This window comes from Corvus hawaiiensis, chromosome 11, assembly GCF_020740725.1.
Source record: "Corvus hawaiiensis isolate bCorHaw1 chromosome 11, bCorHaw1.pri.cur, whole genome shotgun sequence".
Lineage (NCBI taxonomy): Eukaryota > Metazoa > Chordata > Aves > Passeriformes > Corvidae > Corvus > Corvus hawaiiensis.
This window is the reverse complement of record NC_063223.1, coordinates 6684429-6706596: the sequence shown is the minus strand read 5'-3', so window position 1 is coordinate 6706596 and position 22168 is coordinate 6684429. Positions and strand designations below refer to the sequence as shown.

Below are 22168 nucleotides of genomic sequence, written 5' to 3'. Positions count from 1 at the left end.
CAGAACACAGCACTTGCCGTCTCCTCTGGTTGCACAGAACATGAAAGAGTAACCAGACATTTTTATTCAAATGAAATTATACTAATTTTTTTTTAATCTTTTTTTTTTTCCCCTTCAGCATGCAAAAAACCCCACCCTATAGTGAACACAAGCTTAAAGCAATCTTTTCCAATGGACCATTTTACTTATTCTACAATTTCTTACCCAAATTACACAGGTATAATTATTTTGACACTGTAATGAAAAGAAAATGGGATTTGGGCACTGTGGGTTTATCTAATAACACTATTTCTTGCCAGACTTCACAGCACTGACAATCACAAAGAGCCCTGTCCATTCCAATAGGAAATATTTGATTTTACTGTAGGAACATTATTTATTTTCACCAAGTTGCTATTATCAGAAAGGATATGATAGCTGAATAATAAAAATGAAATCAAGAAATTCTGGTGTTTCAAGGCTTTATTTTTTTCTGCTCTCACTTTTGACATTTTCTTCCCCTGGAGAGACAAGATAAAGTGCTGTCATAAATGGGTGACTTTTCTTGTCAAATGACAGATTTGATTCTCCATGGCAACCACAAATCAAGGTGCTAGTCTGAATTAAAGCTTCTCTTAAAAGGCGTCTTTATGTTTATAAAATGAATTTAAATTAAATGGGTATTAGGTACAGTTTTTTACCTCCATTTATTTATTGACTGAGGAGCTCTGTACTGCGTGGAGCATATTTGCATTTTAAGGAAAGACAACATATTGTACTGGCAGATGCACAAACAAAGCAAGTTACAAGGTCATGCTACATATACTAGTTTACAGTACTATGAATGGTATACAGATGGACAGCAAGCAGTTAAGAGGTACTTAAATACTGGAAAAAGCACAAAAATTACCTAGAGAGTAACAGATGAAGGAAATCTCTCCTCATTTCATAACACTGCTTTCTTCCACACACAGTTAATAGAGAGTCATGTAATTGTCACAAACAGAATGCCAAAAGGGAAAAAAAAAATGTAAAAAATCAGATGCTTCCTCCTGTGCCCTTATGCAATCTTACTATAGAGCATGATACGCTCTTACAAATGGTTGTTACCATGACTTTCAAATACCCGAATTTATCCCAGATTTCTAACTTCAACTGCTCTAAAAATTCACTTTCTTGAGGTCACAACACATCTGAATTTCTTTATTCAGAAGATGAGTCAGTGGAGCCTCCTAGTTCCACAATTAACCTCCCTTATTACTTCTTTTTTTTAAAAAACCTGAAATCCAGGGAACCTAAATTGCACTGTAATACTCTCCTCATTCCATTTCCCCAAAGAAATTGGAAGATCTTTGCACAGACATTAGACTTAAATTTTTAACATACAGGTAAAGTCAAATACGTATTTTTACACGCAAGGAAGTAAATACTTTCAAAAATGTACAGAGCATTATAAAAAAAAAAAAAATCAAAATACTGCAGGTTTGTCAGCCAATTCTCTCGGTTACCGGAGTCAAGTGGCTCCATATTCACTGCCCTTGTAAGCTCTGCCAAATTTGATTTTAAGCTTCCTGAAGTTAAAGAAGGTTTATACAGTATTAACATGAGATCTTCTCACACATTTCTCAAGTTATTACACAGCCTTTTATCCAAAATCACAATTTTAAGCAGCGCAGGAAGGCTTCAGTTCAGCTTCACAGGCAGAGATGGACAGAGGATGTCTTCATCTCGCCGCCGGGCTTTCTGCTCCACTTCACCGCAGATTCTTCCAGAGAAGGTGCAATAAAAGGGAGCCAGAAACTTAGAAAATCTCTTTATACCCCGGGTCTGTGCAGGATTTGGCACCCAGCAGCTTGGGGATAGCCCCCACCTTGCTGCTGTGGAACAGCTCAGATGCAGCTTTTAGGGTGCTGAGCATGGACCCATTCCCCAAATTATCGGCACTAGTGTGTAACCCAGAAATGTCCCAATCTGGTATTGACAGCTTTTCAACCCAAGTATCCCACCTTAGGAATTAGGGGGGAATAAGAGTCAGGCCTCTCTGAACCGATGTGTAAACATTGGCTACATAAAAATCAAAGGACACTTTGCTAATGTACTACTGTATAAGTAACAGCCTCATTAAAATATGACTAATCTGTAGCAGAAATGTGCATTTTATGGGGTAAGCAATTGAATATCTTACATTTTTATAGTGAGAAAAGAAAAAGAAAACGAGTCTACCTATTTCACTCATACTGTAACCTGATCACAATGTTTATACATGCCCATCACAGCGCTATATAAATTAAGTCCCAAGAAAGGGTTTGAGAAAATAAAATATGGTTAACTTCAAACAACACCTCCAGCTCAACTCCTGAAAATCCTTGGCACTTCTTGCTACGCACTGCTGGACATTCTTGAGGTTAAGAGCCCGTCTCCCCAAGGTCTAAATACTGAACTTTTAGGGAAAATTCCCCAGATTACCACCATGCACAGGGATAACGACACATGGAACATGTTCTCCAGGCTGTTACACAAGCTGGATGCTGTGTGGTAGGTACTGAGAGTATTGTCTGCTAATTAAGGGGATGGAGAGTGACATCCACACCTCGTACTTAGGTCTTCTCTCCATCAGCAGCATTAAGGTGAAGCAAACCTGGTTAAGGTTGCTGGTCTGCTGTGTCTCTGCAGAAAACTGGGGGGTTTTCTGGGCCCTTAGAGCCAGCTGATAGCATGGGTTTGCTGAATGAGCTCTGAGCACCAAAAGAAAAACTTGCTAAAATTGTTGTTCAAATTGTATTTCAGAAAGGGGCAGCCACGGAGCCTCGTGCCACGGTGTCGTTTGGGACATGCTGCAGCCAAACCAGCAGCAGTTCTCCACTTCAGCTCCAAGTGCTCCAAAAGTAAATACGGCACAGGCAGAAAAACCTTGGAAGTGCACAGATTTGAGGCTCTTAACCTTTTTGCGAGGTCGTGGTAGTGCTGGGGCTGCACCAAACCACTGGAAAACTGTGGTGTTTTCCAGTGTGGAGTAACTCAAGATACAAACATGGATTTGTTACAGCAGCGATGCAGAAGACAACTTGGCTTAAGTGCAGTAGAAAAAGACATTTTATTTTCTTCTCTTCAAGGTCTCAGCCACGTGGTTAGTGGAAATACAGGGCTTTGATTAGCCAACACCTAAAATTTAAAATGGGGTAAGCTGATGATGTTAAGCCTTCTTTGTGCACTCCGTGGGCATTTCTGAGGTGGCTTTTGGCAGTTACATGAAATCCTCTCCTTAATTGTTGTGAAGCAGCACAGCTCACCTTTTGTATTGTTTCTAATGCATGGCATTTCATTTTATTGAGCATGAGCTCAGAGCTGGCGATAGTCATAAATTTTACTACTTTAATAGTATATGTTATCTGACATTTCCTAACACTGAGCTTCGGGGTTTGAGACTGACCAGTCTTGACAGAGATGGATACTTAGCATAAGAGTTATAAAGGGAACAGCAGAGGCTTCAGTGGTATTTTAAGCAGGGAAACTATGCAACATACTTTAAAAAAGTGAAAAGACAACCAGGAAAATCTCTGGTTGGTAATCATAGTCAGGAAATGCCAGCAAATGTTTTGAGATGCAAGCTGAAAATGGGAAAGATGTTTAAAGCCAGCTTTGCTACCTTTAGCAGTGAACTATAAAGCTAATCACATATATTTTTGGGGTCCTTAACGTGGACCAGATGGAATTACACTGCACATAAATAAAAAACATTCTCTGGCTTGTGGGCTGGTTTGAATTTTATTTCATTGGATAAATGTGGAAGACAAAGTCACCAAGTAGGTTTTAGTCTGAGTAAACCGTGAAGCAATTAACAGAGTTCCAAGATGCATTTTCATCCATCAGAATCCCTACTGCCTTCTAGTTTTCACATGGAAGTTATTTCAAATCAACTTGAAACCTCACCACGTCCACACCAACTAGGTTAGAGCACATTCAGGTGCAGCACCTGCTCCTGAACTCCTGGGTCCATCTGGGGGGGCTCCAGCTATATACTACTGAATCCTAAAAAAAAAAAAAATCATTCCTCTCATCAGTTACTTTGTTAGAAATAATACTAATTAATTTGGGGAAATTTCATAACAAGCTGTGGAAATACTTGATGCAAACCTGCAAGGTAAATAAACTGAGGAGAATAATCTCGAATCCCTTTTTAAGTTATAAAATTATTTACTTGTTCTGATCTGAGCAAACATAAAAGAATACCTCTCCCAGGCTCCAGGCATTGTTACCATCAATTAACTAACAATTCCATAAACAATAAAAGTATTACAAAAACAGCAGCACATCCACACCTACACATTAGCACCAGTCAGCAAAAACCCCAACAAAAAACTACAAACAACACTTCCTACTCCTTAATTCCCAAAGGAAACTCCACCCCAGCTGCTGCAATCAAAAATACAGACTTAACAAAGTGCCTGCAAGGTTAAGTGGCAATTTTAGGTGTTACTGGTAACAGATGTAAAACAATTTCAGACACAAGGGTGAGTGTAAGCTGAGAACTCCTCCAATACAGCCTTTTCCCTAAATGACAACTTCTTGCAGAGAATGTGCTCTCAGCTTCAGGATGCTGAAAGGTGAATGGGTCTAGATGAAAAAAAAAGAAAATAAGAAAGTCCAACTAGACCATGCATCACCGACTGACCCCAGAAGCAGCAGAGCTTCCTTGCCGCAGCACAGACGCTTTTGGGAGAGGGCTGTATGACCACTGCTCCATCACACGCTGCAAGTGGAGGGACAGCAGGAAAAAGGGATTCCAGCCTGCTTCCTCCCCGTCTCTTCTCCCTCCTGCAAGTCCACACTTGCCTCTTCCCACTGGTTTCTCAACTGTGTTCTCAAATTTCTGTGGGTCAACACAGCACTGCCTTGGCACTCATGCAATGCCTGTGAAATCCAGAGAGTCATGCAAATGCACCCGAATATGCAATATCTTCTTTTCTGATTCATTATGAATAGGCAGGAGCCATTTTAACCAGGGTGGTGAACATCTCCATTCTTCACCTTGGAAAGTATTCTTTTAAAAAAAAACCATCCTGACTTCTTGTTGCTCCTCAGCTCTCCCACTGATGGTCCAAAGATTCCTAAGCATCTGCAGACCATCACTGCATGCAGTCATTGCTCCTGCCCTGAAGTCAGGCAAGCATTGAAAGGGGACAGTGACAGCAACCTGCAGAAATGCAGGCTGAGATACATTATGCAAATATATCATGCATCTGGAGAATAGTGTTTTAAAGTACAGTTTCACTGTTCAGCTGACAGCAACCCAGGCCCCTACCTGGTAGCTCTCCTCCTGAGTATCTTTCCTCTGTGAAGTTAATACTCTTTGCCCCCAAAACACATTATGGAAAAATTCAACTGTACCCTGGGAATTAATATACATTGTTACACTCAGAGAATCAATTCATTCTTTAAAACCGTGAAATACAAAGATTTTCATCCTGTTTTAAGTCCAAAGTTTCAATACAAACTGAGCTTTGAACCCTCCAGGATTTCTTTCCAAGAGCAAGAGATCCACGGGAGGATCTCCTTCAACATATATGCAGTAACAAAGTAAAAAGTACTGACTATGACAGAGGAGGGTGATTTATGAAACACAAGTGTGGGAAATAATTATTTACCTCCATAACAAGCAGTTTCTTCTTGGGTTTTTCGCTATAAATGTAACTTTCTCCCAACAGCAACTTTTTAAAAGATGTTTGTCAACTTCTGTCATTCACAGATACACAACAAAGAAAAATGTATATTTCTCTAATGAGATGCACAGCCAAGGACGGTTGTCAGCATCATAGCACCGCTGTTGTGACATGTATTTCATTTTATTCAATACATAACGGGGGAGCTGTTAAACCCAGCAGTCCAAGCAACGTCCAAATAAGCATTAATAATGCGGTGAATAACTGATCATCACTAGATGGTTTTCAGCAAGATAAAGGGTTTTCCCTCCCCCTTTTAAAAATATCCTCGGAGTTGGAAAACAAAGAGGCAGAAGTTAAGACTGTTGCCTGCTACCTCCCACAACGGGCACACATCTGCAAGTGCCAACCTGCTCATGGCTGAGCCTGTCCTCGTGCACCACGGATTTCAGCACTGCACCAGGAGATTGCAGCGACACAGCAGGTGGAGCGGGGGGCTAAGGGAGAAGCAATTAACGGGGATTGTGGTTCCCATTTTTCAAGGTAGATGGCAAACTCAGTTTCTCAGACACGTACAAATTCATGTACAAAACCCACTGCATAATACAAGGACATCTGTGTTTACCAAAGTAATCATTATTGTTTAATGCGTATTTTTTAGGCCATTTAACAAATAACTTTAGCTCTGATGAACATGGTGATTTTCATGATAGACTTAAAAGGAAAAAAAAAAGTTCACAAGAAATGTGGAGCTGCTAACATGTGCTAAGTATTAGGACAAGAACCACAGATTAAGGGCACTGCTTCGACCTCACGTATTCTCACCCCCTGCACGCTCAGCCAGCACGGTCCAACAGGGAATTGTGGTTTGCTGCCTTGCATCAGAACCTGAAGTCATCCTTGTGCTGTCTCCTGCCCCAAACTTTGTGGACACACGCAGCAAGGGGGGGCAGCACCCCATCAGACACCACGAGCAACCATGGGACTAAAACTCCATTGTTTTGGGACCAACCCCACAGTCAGGGCTGCATCCACCCACAGCCCCCCAGAGCTCAGCGCAATGGACAGACAGGTCTTCAAACCAACCCACCACCCTCAGAGCCACAGGGAGATTCCCATTCCCATTCCCATCCCTCTCCCTATCCCTGCTTTACAACTGAACACCATCATCTCTGCCCCACGCACCTCCCCGGTCACAGGACGAGCCCAGAGGGAACAACGTTCCCGACCCTCCGGTAGGCTCCAAGGGGAGCTGGAGGCAGGCAGGCCTGACAGGCAGGGCTGGGGGAGTTCAGGGGAGGAGTGAGCCGAGTCGAGACCCCGCTACATGTTCAGTGATTATAAGATTAGTGTGTTTTTATTTAAAGTATTACCCGTTAACATCCCGTATTACAAAAGTAGCACAACAGTATCGACAGACTGTCAATATTAATAGGAGTGTCTAATGTTTTATCAATACTAATTTAATTTCTGTTATCTGCAGGCTGCAGAGCCTTTCTGAAGAAACAGAGGAACAAGAACGAGAAAGCCAAAGCAGTGACATAACAGGAAAATGAGCCATTCCTTCAGCTTCTCGATCATTCAGTGGCACCCTGCTGTTAACACAGTTATCCTTGCTGCTTCTTTTGAGTAAAAACACCAAGAACAAAACCCACTGAGGTGTTTTTCTTCCAATAGCACCAGAACCTCGACAAATCTGTTTTTCTTTTTGGCCAGAAACCATCTTTGCAGAACAGCATTTTTCCTAACTATGTACACCCAAAATCTTTAAAACAAATGTGTCAGGCAACAGCAATTACAGGTTGGATGAATAACTCACCCTTACAACACAGAGTTGATTCACAAAGAAGAATTTCTAGACCAGAGAATGACCCAGTCTCGTACAGACCTTGAAGGGCCACATGGAAGATGCAGCTTTTTCATTTTACAGGCAAAATATGTATTTTTAGGATAAAACTTCTTGAAGACTTGTATTTTACTGAGGTTCAAGTAAGTGTCCCTAAGACACACAGGGCAAGGAGATGTGTTGGCAAGTCTGCCCGAGGTGGTAGGTGCTGTGAGGGGTAAGAATACCTGTTCCTTCCAGGGAGATGCTCGGCAAGACCCAGATCACAGCCCCACCCCTGCACTTCCCATCACTACTAACGCACTTTAAAAGAGAGAGGAAGACAGGTCCACAATGACAAAATGTCAAACTGAACAAAGTAATTGAGCTAATCATGTAAACATTCATTATTACTAATATTAAAATATCCTGGTTTGCATTTTCTTTTTGTGACAGAATGAGCAGCATCTAAGGACTCAGAACTATCATCTAAGAACTGAGTAAAAGAGGAAACTGTCTAAAATGAAGACACACTATCAAAGAAGAATTTTTCTCTTGCTTTAGCACATGAATGATCCCAACTGTACTCGCTACAAAGCATTAAGTGGGAATGCAGGGGAAAATATTCTTCTCCTTAAACATATTTCAAATAGGTGATTTATGGTTTTCAAACTGTGAAGGAGAAAAGTGGAAAAGAAGGTATTGGGGTAGGAAATTGCCTTACCTCGTGATACTCCACGATGTGTGACCAGTTCCCACAAATGGGTGAAACCTCCTTCCCTCATTAAGGAGGCTGCAGATTTCCTGGTCACCCCCCCCAACCACCTGTAGCTCCCCCACCCCACCACCAACCATATCCTGAGGATTTTACATCACCGTGACAAATTTCGAAGGGTTATGATACCCAAAACTCCCGTGAAAATACATCCAGAGGGTGCTGAGCATGGGACAGCGACTCCAAAATGCCAGAGATGGGCTGGGTGGGTGACAGACCTCCCCACCATGGTCCCTGGTGCTGGGCCACAACACCACACACGGTGGCATCATCAAATCCCACATGAGAACAAGGTGAAGCAATGTTTAACATGGAGATGGGGGAAAAAAGTCAACTTAGATTGCAATCAAAATGCTTCTCCCCCCTAGCCTGTCTGTGCCCTCCCAACAAGTTCTCCGTGCCAGATTTACTGAAATTTCCACACAAAATTCTGCCTTCAAACAGATCTTTGCTGCTACCCACGTCCCCTGCAGTCCCATAGATTAACATCAGCCAGTGGTTGTGAGGAAGCCACGTCTGCCAGACTGCTTCCCAGAACCACAGAAAAAAAGGAGGAAGGCAGAAAACAAGAGAAAACAGTCTGTGGCCTCTGAAAACCAGGGGACTGAGCTTCTCAAGAAATCACTTCCAGGCAGCTGGGGATGGAGTCAGAAAAGTATCTTTGAAAGAAAAAAGAACCAGTGAGGAAGGAACAACAAGCAATGCAAGCAGGAAAACCGTGCCATAGGGAAACTAATCCAAGAGGAGTCACAGCTAAGAATCAAAATGAGGAGTTATTGGACAAGGATTAGTGTAAAAGAGGTAGTCTCCTACTAGGAAATGTGATTTGAACACCTCATGCACAGCCCAGCCAAGGACTTTGGAGGAGGCAACAGGAAGAAACTACAAGGCACAGTGATGTAGGTTAGCCTGCGACTAAGAAAGCAAATTGAAGGTGAGCTTCTGGGTCTAAGCACCCACCAGGGCAGCTTGAGGAATCTGCAGAAGAGAACAAACCTCTCCAGCCTGCCCATGGAGGTTTCCCTTTGCATTTTAAGGCTCCAAACCTGGCTGTTTTGGAGTTACACACACAGTAACAAAAACGTCAGTGGAGCTATTGGTTCCCATCTCCAGTTCACAAAAGGGATCTGGCATACAGGAATCCTCCTTGCCAACTATGTCTCTTACCTCACTCAGCTCTTTCTGCTCACTGCTGCCCTTGTCTACAATCAGCATTTCTGCAGCACTTCTCCCTCCTCCGCCTCTTCCCAAAGCTCCAACCCCCTCTTCTCCCTGCACAGGAGGCAGCTCCGATGGGAGCAGCAGCAGCCACAGCTCATAACTCGCCTAACGAGTGCCAGCCAGAAGTGATTTGTAGGCATCAAGTAGATTATTGTTTTTTGAGAGAGTGGAAAAGAAAAAGAGGGGCACAATCTTAAGGTGTTGTTGATGAATGAAGATGAAAAGAAGGTTTTAGGGTGAGAAGTGTTTGTCTAGTGTGACCCAAACCATTCAAACCTCATTTGATAGATGATGGACATTTATTCCCTGCTATGTGTCACTTCAAAGTCTGAGGTTTATATTAAACAAGAAGTCATCTCCTTCTAAGTTGTTCTTTAGTTTTTCCCTGGAGTTTATCACACAGCACAATACTTGGAAATGTAATTGCATTTAGTTTTTATAATAAAGTCATATGGTCACTGGTAGTACATATTAGAAAATGCATTTTATTGTTTTTCATTATGTAATTGTGTGCTTCATTGCTTTTCATCTGTTTTCCCTTGCCGTGGGAGGTGGCATGGCCCAGGAAGACCATTTTTCTGGGGATGATGTTCTCTGGGCAGAATGAAACCAACACACCCATGCTCCCCAGTGCCACTGCCCTTCCCTCCTCTCCACTCCCCACAGGCACAAACCAGGCTCCCAATGAAGTTGACAGTTCCTGCTGTGAGGTAAGGCAAATCCAGCTTTTCCACCCCACAAGGCCCTACTTGGAGAAGCCATGAGCAGCAAATATGTAAAAGTCAGCAAGGACACAAGGCCCAGCCGCAGCTTTAATCACAGAGAAGAGATTTTTGAAGTCCCGCATTCAAGTCACCCGTGATACTTTCTCCCACACCCAGACAAGGATGTCATTTCTCTGGATCTGGGTTTGCAACCTTATGGGAGCTGATGTTTGGAAAGAAATCGTCTGTATCATGAAATAACTTTTCCCCAAACAGCTAATGGCACTAATGGTTTTGAACAGGGGGTTCCTCCTACTAAAAGGCATGATCATTCCATTGTAAATGTTTACATTCCTATGCATTAAAAACAAACATATTATGCTAATAAATTATGGGAAAACTGTACTTGATGGGATATGTTCCTGTTTAGTATTCACACAAAGCACTGCAGAATTTAAGCACAGGGTAAATTTACTCATTTACTACATCTATTCCTTTAAATGTGCCCCAAAAGTTGTTTTCTCAGCACTTGCTCACTAAAATTGCTTTCAATATTGGTTTTTGAGGATTTCATTTTACTTAGATTCTCTATTAAGAAGAAAACACCATGGATTTACTGAAACCATATTTCTCCACCAGAGTGTTGATTCACACAGGAGAAAAAAGTATTTAGTGCTAGTCCTGGCCCTGAGCAAGGACATCACCTCTTCTCTGTGTCCTACCCAGAAAAAAAAAGCCACTGCCTTTGATTTGAGATGCTCTGGTCTATTAATGCCCTTCCTCTCCCCACCAGCAGCATATTTCCACTGCAGCCCTGCTAAGCCCTTGAAGACCCCACGATTTTGCATCCAAGCTCTAAGTCAGAAGTTTGAGTTATGCTCCATCAAGTTGCTCCATCTCACCACACTTTTAGAGCTTAAAAAAATTATAAATTTCTATTGAATTTCTCTCTACACAGCTGCATCTCTAATGAACCCCCATAAAAGTTAAAACTTATATTCAGTAATCATATGCAATTGAAACATCATAAAATGAGAAGTCAAGGAACTGTATGTGGGCTGCAATGACTTGTCTTATTGTATTCATTCCCTTAATAAATATACCTTAAAAATAACCTCACAGTCACACATTTGCAATATAATATAAAAATAACACTGGATTCAAATTATTAAACAGGTAATTTAATAGAACAAGAATTGAAATGTAGGACAGTGTGCAACTTTATGCTATAGGAATAAGATGATTTTAGCCAACACAACTATTTTTCTTTTTTGCATTATCTCTGCATTTATAATACTACAACATCCACATAACCTTGACACTGTAGTCACCTTAGTAACAAACAAGTGTAACATTCACTTATAATTGAAATCCCAGTAGGGTGTTTGATTCAAGTGAAACAAAAATTGGAGGCCCCTACTTTGCTGCTTTTTTCTTAGTCACATAGACATGGGCTAAAAGGATTTAAAAATAGATATATTTGTACACTATTACATCTACAAAGCAGAACCATTTAATTTTAATTTAACGCTAAATGGAAACAAATATAACACCTTTAAAAGACACGATGCTAAAAAGAGAAGCAAATTATTTAAGTTCTGGACCAGCACAGCTTGGAGAATTCACACCAAGTAAAGGCCAATATTTAAACCAGTCTTACAGCCCAGAGAAAGAGCTGTGCTGGGGACATTGGACCAGCAGAACTGGGCGGGTAGAGGACATCCTTCACTGTGCCACCATGGCCCAGAACTGATGGGGATGAGTATCCCTACCACGTCTAGCTTCTGCTTTGCATAGCTGGTTTCATTTAAATTGGGCTGTTTTGCATGAAATATAAGGAACAAAGGTCCCAGCAGTGCCCAGAAGGGCACATTAATGTGCTTGGTCACTCCTTAGCAATGGCCAAGACCAGACACTTCTGAGAAAGGTACAAGAAACACCTGAACTGAGAGTTTCCACCTCTGGAAACAGGGCTTTCTGCCTAACCCTTTGTTAGCTTTGTCCTAAACCAGGAGAATTTATACTCTTCCTAACTTGTATGATTAAATAAAACTGCTCCTACTCAAGGTACCTGCAGATGTTTGCAACTACCTATAAACTTAAATTCTCTTTCACACCTAGTCCTTTGTAGCCAGGATTTACAGTTTTACTGAATGATTATCTGGTTCTGCTTGAGGAAAAAAAAACAGCCTCAACCATCTGAAGCCATCTTTCCCTTTGCTCATGTTGGCCTGCTCTTTTCTCAGCTCCAAAGACAGGAACTTTCTGCTCCTGCAGGACCTCCAGCCCATCACCTCTGGAGCATCAGCACAGCCCAGCCACACATCCCTCTTGTCAAGGGCTGCCATCTGCCAGGGCTCCGTCCCGCCCGTCACGCTTTTATTAAGTCCCTGATGAGCGCGATTCAATTAACGTCGCCTGAAAAGCCACTCCACCGCAAATGAGAGGTGACAAGGAGCTGAGACAGGAGCAGGGAGACACGGTGAGGAGCAGCCAGGCCAGGAGACACGGCAGAACTGTTACTGCACGTGGCAAAGTGGGGTTGAGCTGCCTGTGTCCAAGGGGTGATGAGGAGAGGTACAGGAGAGAGGGAGAGAGAGAGAGAGAGAATCTGAAGAAGTGAGACTTTTAGAAAGCACTTCCCACCCTGCTGGAAAGGCAATTTGGAGGCTAAATTTTCATTTTTATTGGGTTATTCTTTCATCGAGTGCTTTGCCTACACATCACCCCAAGTATGCCTGACAGAACATCACCTTGCTGGGGGCAGGGGGATGCCCACGGGCCCCACCAGGACATCCATGCCCAAAACAGCTGCAGGAGTGGGCTCCTTCTGCCGGTGGAAACAAGGACTCGGCTAAATGCGGCGAGCTACAAGTTTCTGCAACAACATGCAAGTCTCCAACATGTGGCCCGTAACGTAGCTGTTGCCATGGTAAAAAATTCATGTTTAGTGAAAAGTGTTAAATCTTGTATCATAAGTTAAATCAGCTGCCAAGACACATTTTCACAAGTAGGGGAATTTTTGTCTTTTCAGAATGGAATGTTTTTCAGTTGACATTGATTTTTCCCTAAAATAAGTCCCCCAGAAAGGAAGCCAATCACACGTGAGGCAGTCCAAGAGCTGAATTACTCTACTCCTTCTCTGAATCATCAACAAGTGTTGTGTGCTAGTGCATGTGTGTGTACAAATGCACTGTAGCTTCATCAATTCCATCCTCTTATACAAACTGGCAGTTACACAATTTATTCAGAGTATTAAACTAATGATCCCAGCAGAAACAGCACCAATATTTCGTATTTTAGGTGATGAGACTTCAACAAGTAACTTTTCTAACCAGGAACCATCTCAAAAATTACATTCAACTTGCCCCAGACTTTTCACAAATACAAGACTGAGCATGACTATACAGCTGTTTATGTAGGTCAAGGACAGAAATAGTAAGAGTACATTTATTTGTTTTTATGTTTCTTGTTCAGTATTTCAAAAGAGAACAACCGGTTTTAATACAACTTCAGAAAGAGAGACAAGTTAGAATTACTGCAGAATTAGCAAAAAACCCAACAACAACAAAAACCCAAACAAACAAAAAATCCCCAAAAAACAACACCCAAAAAAAAACCCCAACCACAAAAAACCTGTTCGTTTCATTCATTTAAAAATTGTTCCAAGGAAATCTGGCTGTTACCAGTTCAAGACCCATATGTGTCCTTCCTCTCCTGAACTATTCAAATTTGGCTCATTCTAGTATCTTATGGGTAATCTTCCATATTAACAGCAAAATGCATTTCCGGTGGCAGGTTTTCCCACTGACACACCCAGGGAAGACTCAGCCCCAGAACAGCTCCTGCAGAGGGATCGCTGCCCGGCTGGACAGTGGAGAGCTCTTGGACAACACTGAGTTTTCCCTTCCCGCATCTCTCTTCAACAGCCACGAGCTGGATTTCACCTTCATTGTGTCTTCTGTGGTGAGGACTTTGCCCAACCGATTCCTTTCTTTTTTACCTGCTTCCAAGTAGCAACAGCCAGCAGCCAGTCACATCCTTGTTTCTAAGTTAGGAAACACTTCTGATTCCTCCTCCTCTCTCTAATTATTGCTCCACGATCAATTTGCCGTATGCCATGCCAAATTCGCACCTTAGCTCCTCACCTATAGTCAGTAAAACTCAAACTCTCCTCCCATCTTCTCCACAAAAGACACTTTCTTAACAAGCAAGCTCCTGCTTATGCTCTCTTGCCTCTCTCTCTCTCTCTCTCTCCTGAAACCAGCTCTTCAGAAAGGCTGGAGCATATTTAGCCCTCCCAGCTCTCTGCTTGTCTCTTTCTTTTATTTTACATGGTTCAGTGTTCACATTCTGCTCTCATTCTGCCTTCTCTCCTTCTTTCTCTGCCCCAGTGCTACAAAAAGACATTTTCTGTGACACCTTAAAGAAAAAAGGTCCCTGAATTAACACGACTTGCGCCGCGTGGTATTTTTGGACGGGCCATTTACTAATGTTGCAAACACAATTAGGAAGTCAGGGAAAGAGCTTACAGGAGCAGATGAAGGCTGCAGAGATAAAATGGAAAGCTTTTACCTGCCAAGCTCTCAGGTTAGGGTTCTAGGTTGCCCTCGGATCTAATAAAGCTATAAAAGAGCCATATCAAGGAGAGGCACAGTTGCATTGCTGTAAATATGAAGCGTGGCTTTTTCCATCCTCCTGAAGACATGGATTTTTGCTTCCACGATTTGCAGGCTGGTAGCCATAGGTGGTTTAAATTCTTGGTATTAAAAAAAGCTCAGAGCCCTACTGACAATTAAAAACAGCTTTTACACATGCACAATAATGCTTCTCATGCTTTCAAAAAAATAATATGCATATCCATATTACCATCATAGTAAGTGCCACAGAGTGACATGATATGATTGAGTATAATGGTTCCTTTGGAGCCATTATGGTCGATCAGTAAATAATACACTTTTGAAATTGTCTAACTACATATTTACACTTGTCAACTCTCATACACTTCAGTGACAGAATTTAAAAGAAACACTGTAAAAAACTGTAAGAACATTAAACCACAAAAACATTATGCTGAAGTAGTATTAAGGTTTGACTTAAACCCACAAAAACATGGAAATTTCAGGTTAAGGCCAAATCTCAAAAAATGACACTGTCTTTAGCTCCCAAGCCGTGCCCAAGCGCCTGCAGTGAACGAGGTATGAGGCAGGAAGGCTCATATGGGGTGGTGGTGGTCCATGTGAGAACTGAGCCACTGCGGAGGGCTCTGGCCACCAAATTCACGGGTGAGAACCAGCCCGCCAGCAGCAATTCAGCTGCTCAGCAGAACAGCGTTTCATTATTTTTATATAAACAAAGCCTGGGCCTTTCTCTGTTTATTCAGATGAAATTCCCAATTAAGCTGAGAAAAATTAGTCTTCATTTGTTTCAGAAGAGGCCCCATTGAGACACTGGGAGTTTTCCCTAGCCGAAACACATGCAGAAAAACTTCAGGCTTCGACCCTAAAAAGGCATTGTCAAAAAAATATGTTAAACAAACATGACAGTGGATCATTAATATCCCAAAGATTCACTCCATGTGGGGATAAAACAAGACTGGGAAGGAAGATGTTTTTTTCAACAGTAAAATAATGGGCTTGGCGATGCCTTTTTTAATTGATAATTTTGTGTCTCGTGTTCAGCTGTAGCCACTTTTGCTCCGAGCAGTGGTGGCGGCAACTTTATTGGTTCCAGTAGAGCTCTGCTGAAAACAATAAGCATCAAGCTCCCCAATGCCATCTGTCTTTCTGTGAGGGTCACATCCTGCTGCCCTGGAATCAAGGGGATATTGAATGCTTGGGAGATGTCGAGAGCAGCCTCAGGCCCACGGCACCTCCTTTGCAACAGAAGGACCCCAAACACTTCAGATGCTCTGCACTGAAATCCTGAACCAGACTTTAAAAAGCAATGATGGATATTTTCCTAGAGCAAAGGTCTTCCTTTCATATATATATCTATATCTGTATCTATCTCCTTGCTCAGACTTATCTATTACTGGCTTGTGAGAACAAAATCCATAAAGGCTTGGCAGGGCAGGCTCTTGAAGTTGTTTGAAGACACAACCACCACACCCCTGTCAAGAGGGAATTACAGCTCGGTTTTATAGTCAACTCTCCCCTCGACTGGCTGATGACAGAGCAGCCTCCCTGTACGCTCAGCATCTGGGATTTTACAGCCGCTGTATATAAATGGGATTTTCATGACAAACAACTCTATATTCGGTTTCCTTGTATATCTGAACGTGAGAACAATCTCTTAAGGCTCTGCTGGGAAGAAGTATTAATGAAGACAAAGAGCATTTCAGGCTGTTCTCCCCTGGAGCATTGTCACGATGACAGTATAAAGACTTTGTCCTACACAAGTACTTTAAATACTACCCAAGCAGCAATCCAGGACCCCCCTGTGTGCCTGACCCTCGCAGCCCCCTCCTCAGCATCCCACCACCCAAGCCCACCTGATGAGGACAGAATCTGCTATCAGCTCATAGAGCGTCCTCTGGTCTCTCATTTCATAAGGCCTCCCTGGAGATATTTCCTTTTGTCTAAATATTATAAACCAGGATAAGATGAAGACTTAATAAATCCTGTTGCCTTTTCACTCTGCAGCGTCTGTCTCCTCTCACCCAACCTCACGGCTCATGCAAATGTCAGAGCAAGAACAGTTTTTACATCTCCCCGGGTCGCCCCACAGTGATATCAGCAAAGGTAAACAAACTACTGAAGTCTGGGTATTTTTATTTCAGATGGCATGTAAATCAGTGGATGAAAGCTGGGAATAAACTGGCAATATGAGGGCAGCTTATTTAAGTTTCCTCCCCCAGCTCAGTGTTCCCTCAGTGTAATACAGCTGACATAGCCCTACACTATGGAAAAAAAAGGAAAAACCCAAAGAGATATAAATATTTCCTCCAAAGTCAAAGACAGTCTTCCTTCAAGGTGTTTGGCCAACTCTTACAGAAAGAGAGAAGCATTTCCCTACCAAAGGCAGAAACCTTCACCTGTAGGAAATCAGGAGGAGACCGGACATCACCCCAAGAGCTCAGGCTGGGCACAGGGCTCATATGTGGGACACCCCAATGTGGAGCCCAGACACCATGAGTGTTTGGGGTGGGAACAAGCTCCACATGGGAGCAGCAGAACCTGGGATACAGAAGGTGCTTGCTTCCTGATGTACCACATACACCTCTTCTCAATCAACAGCCAGAGCAAGAGCTTCCTCCTGGGACTTAAATTGGAAAATGACTCGTCCTGGGCAGAGAGGAAAGCCTCTGGAAAGATGGGTTTTTAAGAGCAGGAGCTCCAGCTGCCACCTAATTGTCTGACCAGTGGGTGCCCCAAACCCACGAGCTCCTCACACCATTATCTCCTGGCAGAAAGATGCTACGTGCTCCCACTCTTCCCTTTCTGCCTCCTTGTTTAAAGCTTTCTGGCTGCTGGTGAGGAAATGATTCTGCCTTGCTCTGACTTCCTCTCCATCACCTTTCTGTCTGTGAGGACTGGTGAGAAAATATTTCTACTACTCTCACACTCCTACATCATCCATTTCTGAGGCCCTTATAGGAAAAAAAAAGGCTGTCTCCCATCTCCTGCTGGTGATAGTTTTATCAGATAATAGCATAAAGCAGGAATGATCCTGTAAAGCTGTTACCAATACCCAGAGGTATCTGAATTACAGCAGGGTGACACATCATGCCTGCTGCATTCACCCACCACTGGGCAAAGCCTGAGCAGCATCCAAGGGACCTGTCTACTAAAGAGAATTTCACTACTTTAGCCTGCCATGAGCAGTTGTTTGCCTTCTCTGATTTTCTGCATGCACACGGTATTTTTTTATATTTTATTTTAAGTTAAAACCTGCTGAAATTTGATAGCTCCAGACAAAGCAGTGCCAAGGAAAAGGAGCCTCCGGTCCCTGAGAGGGACTTCTTTCCATGCTGGCTTGACACATACAATCTGCTTCTTCAGTTATCTCTTCCCTCTTACCTAGATGTAATGGTGTGAAAACATAGTAAAAGCTCTCAGAAAAAAGTTCAAGGAAGCTGATAAAGTATTTTTCAGATCTCATAAATGCTTTAATACCAAGATAGCCACTTGCACAGCCCAGCTCTGCCCCTGTGCCATGCCAGTGACTACGTTCCCAAATGCCTTCCCAAAGCATCAGCACCTCCATCTCCAACAGGCTAATGAGCAATAAAAACACAGCTGCTGCCACACAAAACTCCAGCTACAAACCCCACTCTTCACTGTTAGCACTCTGCATGCAAAGAGGTACAGGTGCTTTACAAGAGTTTGTGGTACACACCTGCAAACTCACAACTTCACACACCCCATGACATCTCTGCTGTGCCACTCCTGGTTCAAAATATCCCTTAAAGCATCTCAAGTATCAACGTGGCAATTTTAATCATGCATTCACAACCTCTCTCAAGCCAGGGTGAAGCCTTGCAGATAAAAGCTCTGCTCAGGACTTAAAGTTCACCACCTTCACACAGCAAAATCTTTTCCTGTTATGTGATTTATTGGAATAATAGGTATTATTTGTATGATAAAACAGATTACTTCAAAAACCATCCCAAAAAATCATTAAAGACATAGAAAAGTCAGGGCTTGTCTAGTACCACAACAAAAATTCTCTATTTGTTTTTCTAAATATAAAGCAGTGAAAAATACCACAAATTTGGTTAGGACAGAATTCTACACTAAAGCCTTCAGTTTAGGTGTGAGAAGATTTTTTTACTGAGAAGGCGTGAAATTCCCCCTTCTCCTGGTGATGAGAAATGCCCCCTGATGCCCCAGCTCCTCCAGGACATAGCCAAAGTCGAAATAATTTTCAAAACTAATATGTACACTGAGTAACATGGTTAACATCATCCAATGAATTTAGATCCACCTACACGGTATAAATATATCTAGATAAACTGTCACCTTCAGCAGAATTCATTAAAATAATGTTGTATCTTCCTTGTTAAATGTAATTTTTTTAATTGAAATTTAATCTTACTGCATTATTTGGTAGATTTTTAATTGACATTTGTAGTAATTAATTGGTAAGCATTACAGCTTTGTCTGAAGAATTTAAAACTAAATTTGACATCGAGATTGGCCAGCCACTGCTGTGAGGTGCCTGCTGGGAGCATTTCATCATCCTCCCAGCCCCTCCTGCTGATCAGAGGTGGGAGATGATGGTCTCTTTCTTACAGTCATGAATTACATTACTAATGTATTCCATTACCACCACGCAAATGTCACGTTAATTCCTGATCATCATCAAGTCATACAATGGTTTCCACGCTGGCACCCAGCCAATTAGCGGTGTGGAAAAATATTCCGCCAATTATATAACTTGAATTAGGTTAAGGACTCAAGAGAAAGCAAAATAAATGCTTTGAAAATACTTCTGAGATAAAATGTAAGTTGACACTGTCTTCATGTGCTATAGCCGATGTTATACAATCTGATAGGCAGCTGCCAACATTCATAACTGTTTATTAAATCTAGCCTCTCTTTATGGTGGCAGCTAAGATCTGTATTTTTACCAATATTAGGTTCATTGTGTTATGAAAAAAGACCAAAATACTTAGGAGCATTCACACCAGCTTATAAAACTTACATTATGTACTTTATTAAATTGTTAAAATTACTTCTTCTCTCCTCCCCCTGCCACAGAGAAAGTTCCATGGACAGAAGAGTTTCAGAAAAACGAAGTCTTTCTGTAGCCACTGATGCCATGAGGAACAAGGGAGATCCTGCAAGGACACAAGTGACATCTCCAGGCTGCTGCCACCTCTCCCTCCAAGCAGCTCTGCCAGGGGATGCCAGGTTGGGCTCCTGGAGCTCCCCCCACCCCACTGACACACAGCTGGGTTAGCACAACCCACTGGGGAACCCACTTCTGCTCCACAGACAGACCCCTCTGGCTCCTGCTCCCTGGTTATCAAAGGAAGCATCACGGGGCAAATCCGGCCCTTTTTGTAACCAGGACTGAGGGAGGAGAGGGCACTGTTACAAGGAAAGGTCCCCACAAATCCAGGTGGGAAGGGCAGGGACACAGCAGGTCCCTAACGTGCCGTCTGCTCGGTGTTCACCCTGCCGGCAGCACCACCAGGCTTTTAGTACCACCCCATTATTTTTATTTGTTCCGTTCTTAACTCAATTTATCCTACAAGCATGGTTATCTCCAATTTAAAAATGTACACAGCACCAGCTCCTCAACTTTAAAAATTTATAACTATGAGCAATTTGTTAAAACCTTTTACTCTATCCTTCTGTCTCTTTTTCCAAGGTGCTGCAATGGGGCAATTCACTGTTTTGGCTGTTTACCCCAGATGACCTTTGCCTGCCATAAAATGGTATACAACTAAATGCTCCGCTTTAAATTAAACCCTTGCCTCTTCGAAAGGCCCTACACATTCAGTCAACACAATCAGCAGAAACCACATTTGGTTACTCAATAAGCTGGAAACTTTTAAGACACGTACAGCAGTGAATGAATTCCTGACATCACCAGGGACACTCGAGTGGGGAACAAGAGAGACCGCTGAGAAGTGGCTCTTGCTGCAGCCAGAGAAAGGATCACTCCTTTAAGCTGAACTCTCAAGGAAAACGAGAACAAAAACTGAATTAGCTCGACACGTACCCTCTGCAGTCAGCACATTGCTAGGCAACTTACCATCTCTTGATAGAATTATGGTGGAGGGCTGGTCGTACATCAGGGTTAAGATGAACACAAGCACCAGTTTGGGCCAACTGCTCCTTTCCAGTGGGAATGCTCAATGCTTGGTCATTTCGTATTATTATTCTGCAATATTTCCTAAGCACCTAGAGAGTCTAATGCATTCAGAAGGTATTTTAAAGCTATTATGTGACATGAAAATTTTAAGATAACTGGAAGTAAGTGAATTTTAGGAGGAACAGCACGAGTCTTTTTCTTTGTTCAAGCCAGCATTTGGAGAGAGTTAACAATCCTTCTTCTCACTGCTTTTATTTTTTAATAGTGAAGGTATCCAGAGGGCACATTACTCAAACACTTTGTCTTTACTCCAGATGCTGGTGGCCACAGCTCCACACCTCCATAATTCAACCTGGTATTTCAAGAGGATGCTTTGAAGCATTCTGGTCCTTCTGTTTGCCACACTGAGACCAGACACAAAGTGCCATTACAAGCAGCACCACGGGGCTGTCACAGTAGCCAGCAATGCCACACCTCGCCCATGCCAGACTTAGAAGGGCCTCGATCTTTAACAATACATGGATATTAAGATTCCGACCCCAGGCATTATTTACATTTACTAAAGAGGCATTAAGCAAATGCACAGAGTGCTTTAAATCGAGGCATGTACCTTGCACCCAACCCCACATTTCCCATGCATACTTCATAGGCACAAAGAAATAATTAATTACCTAACCACCGTGATTAAAACAAATTGATTCATATGCAACAGAGCAGTGAGAAATTTTTGCATGACTGGAGAAGTCTGGAATTGGTCCCCGTTTGGGGATCTCGGTCGTATCAGTGAGGTTGGTAATTCAGACATGAAGGAAATTGTAAGAATCTCTCTCCTCTATGCACACTTTGAGCTGCCATATGGGTTTATTCAACTGTTTACTATACCAGTCGGTAAAAACTGAACAGCTATTATAATCTTTGCTAAATGACATGGTAATTATGCTACCTCTGGAAAAAAAAAAAAAAAAAGAAAAAAGGAAACTTAAAAAAAAATAAAATCAAATAAAATCACAGTTCACTGATACGCGCATTTCTTGGGTTTTATAATCTTTGAATTGAAATGCACTTTCCAACATGCAGAGGGATATTAGATATATAATAGAAACCTGAATTTATTGTAAAAAACAATTTGTGCTCCCAATTCATACACAATTTAATAATGCAGATTTCCTGTGTTTGAAAGATTTCTTACACAGACTTTCCAGTTTTGCTGCAGAATGAGATGATTCTTGTTTTCCCA

General features: G+C 42.2%; 1 protein-coding gene across 11 annotated transcripts in view; it reads right to left on the bottom strand.

Moving 5' to 3' along the window:
• FOXP1 (forkhead box P1) overlaps positions 1 to 22168 on the bottom strand; it is a 383585-nt gene that overhangs the window by 314741 nt on the left and 46676 nt on the right. The window lies entirely within an intron of this gene.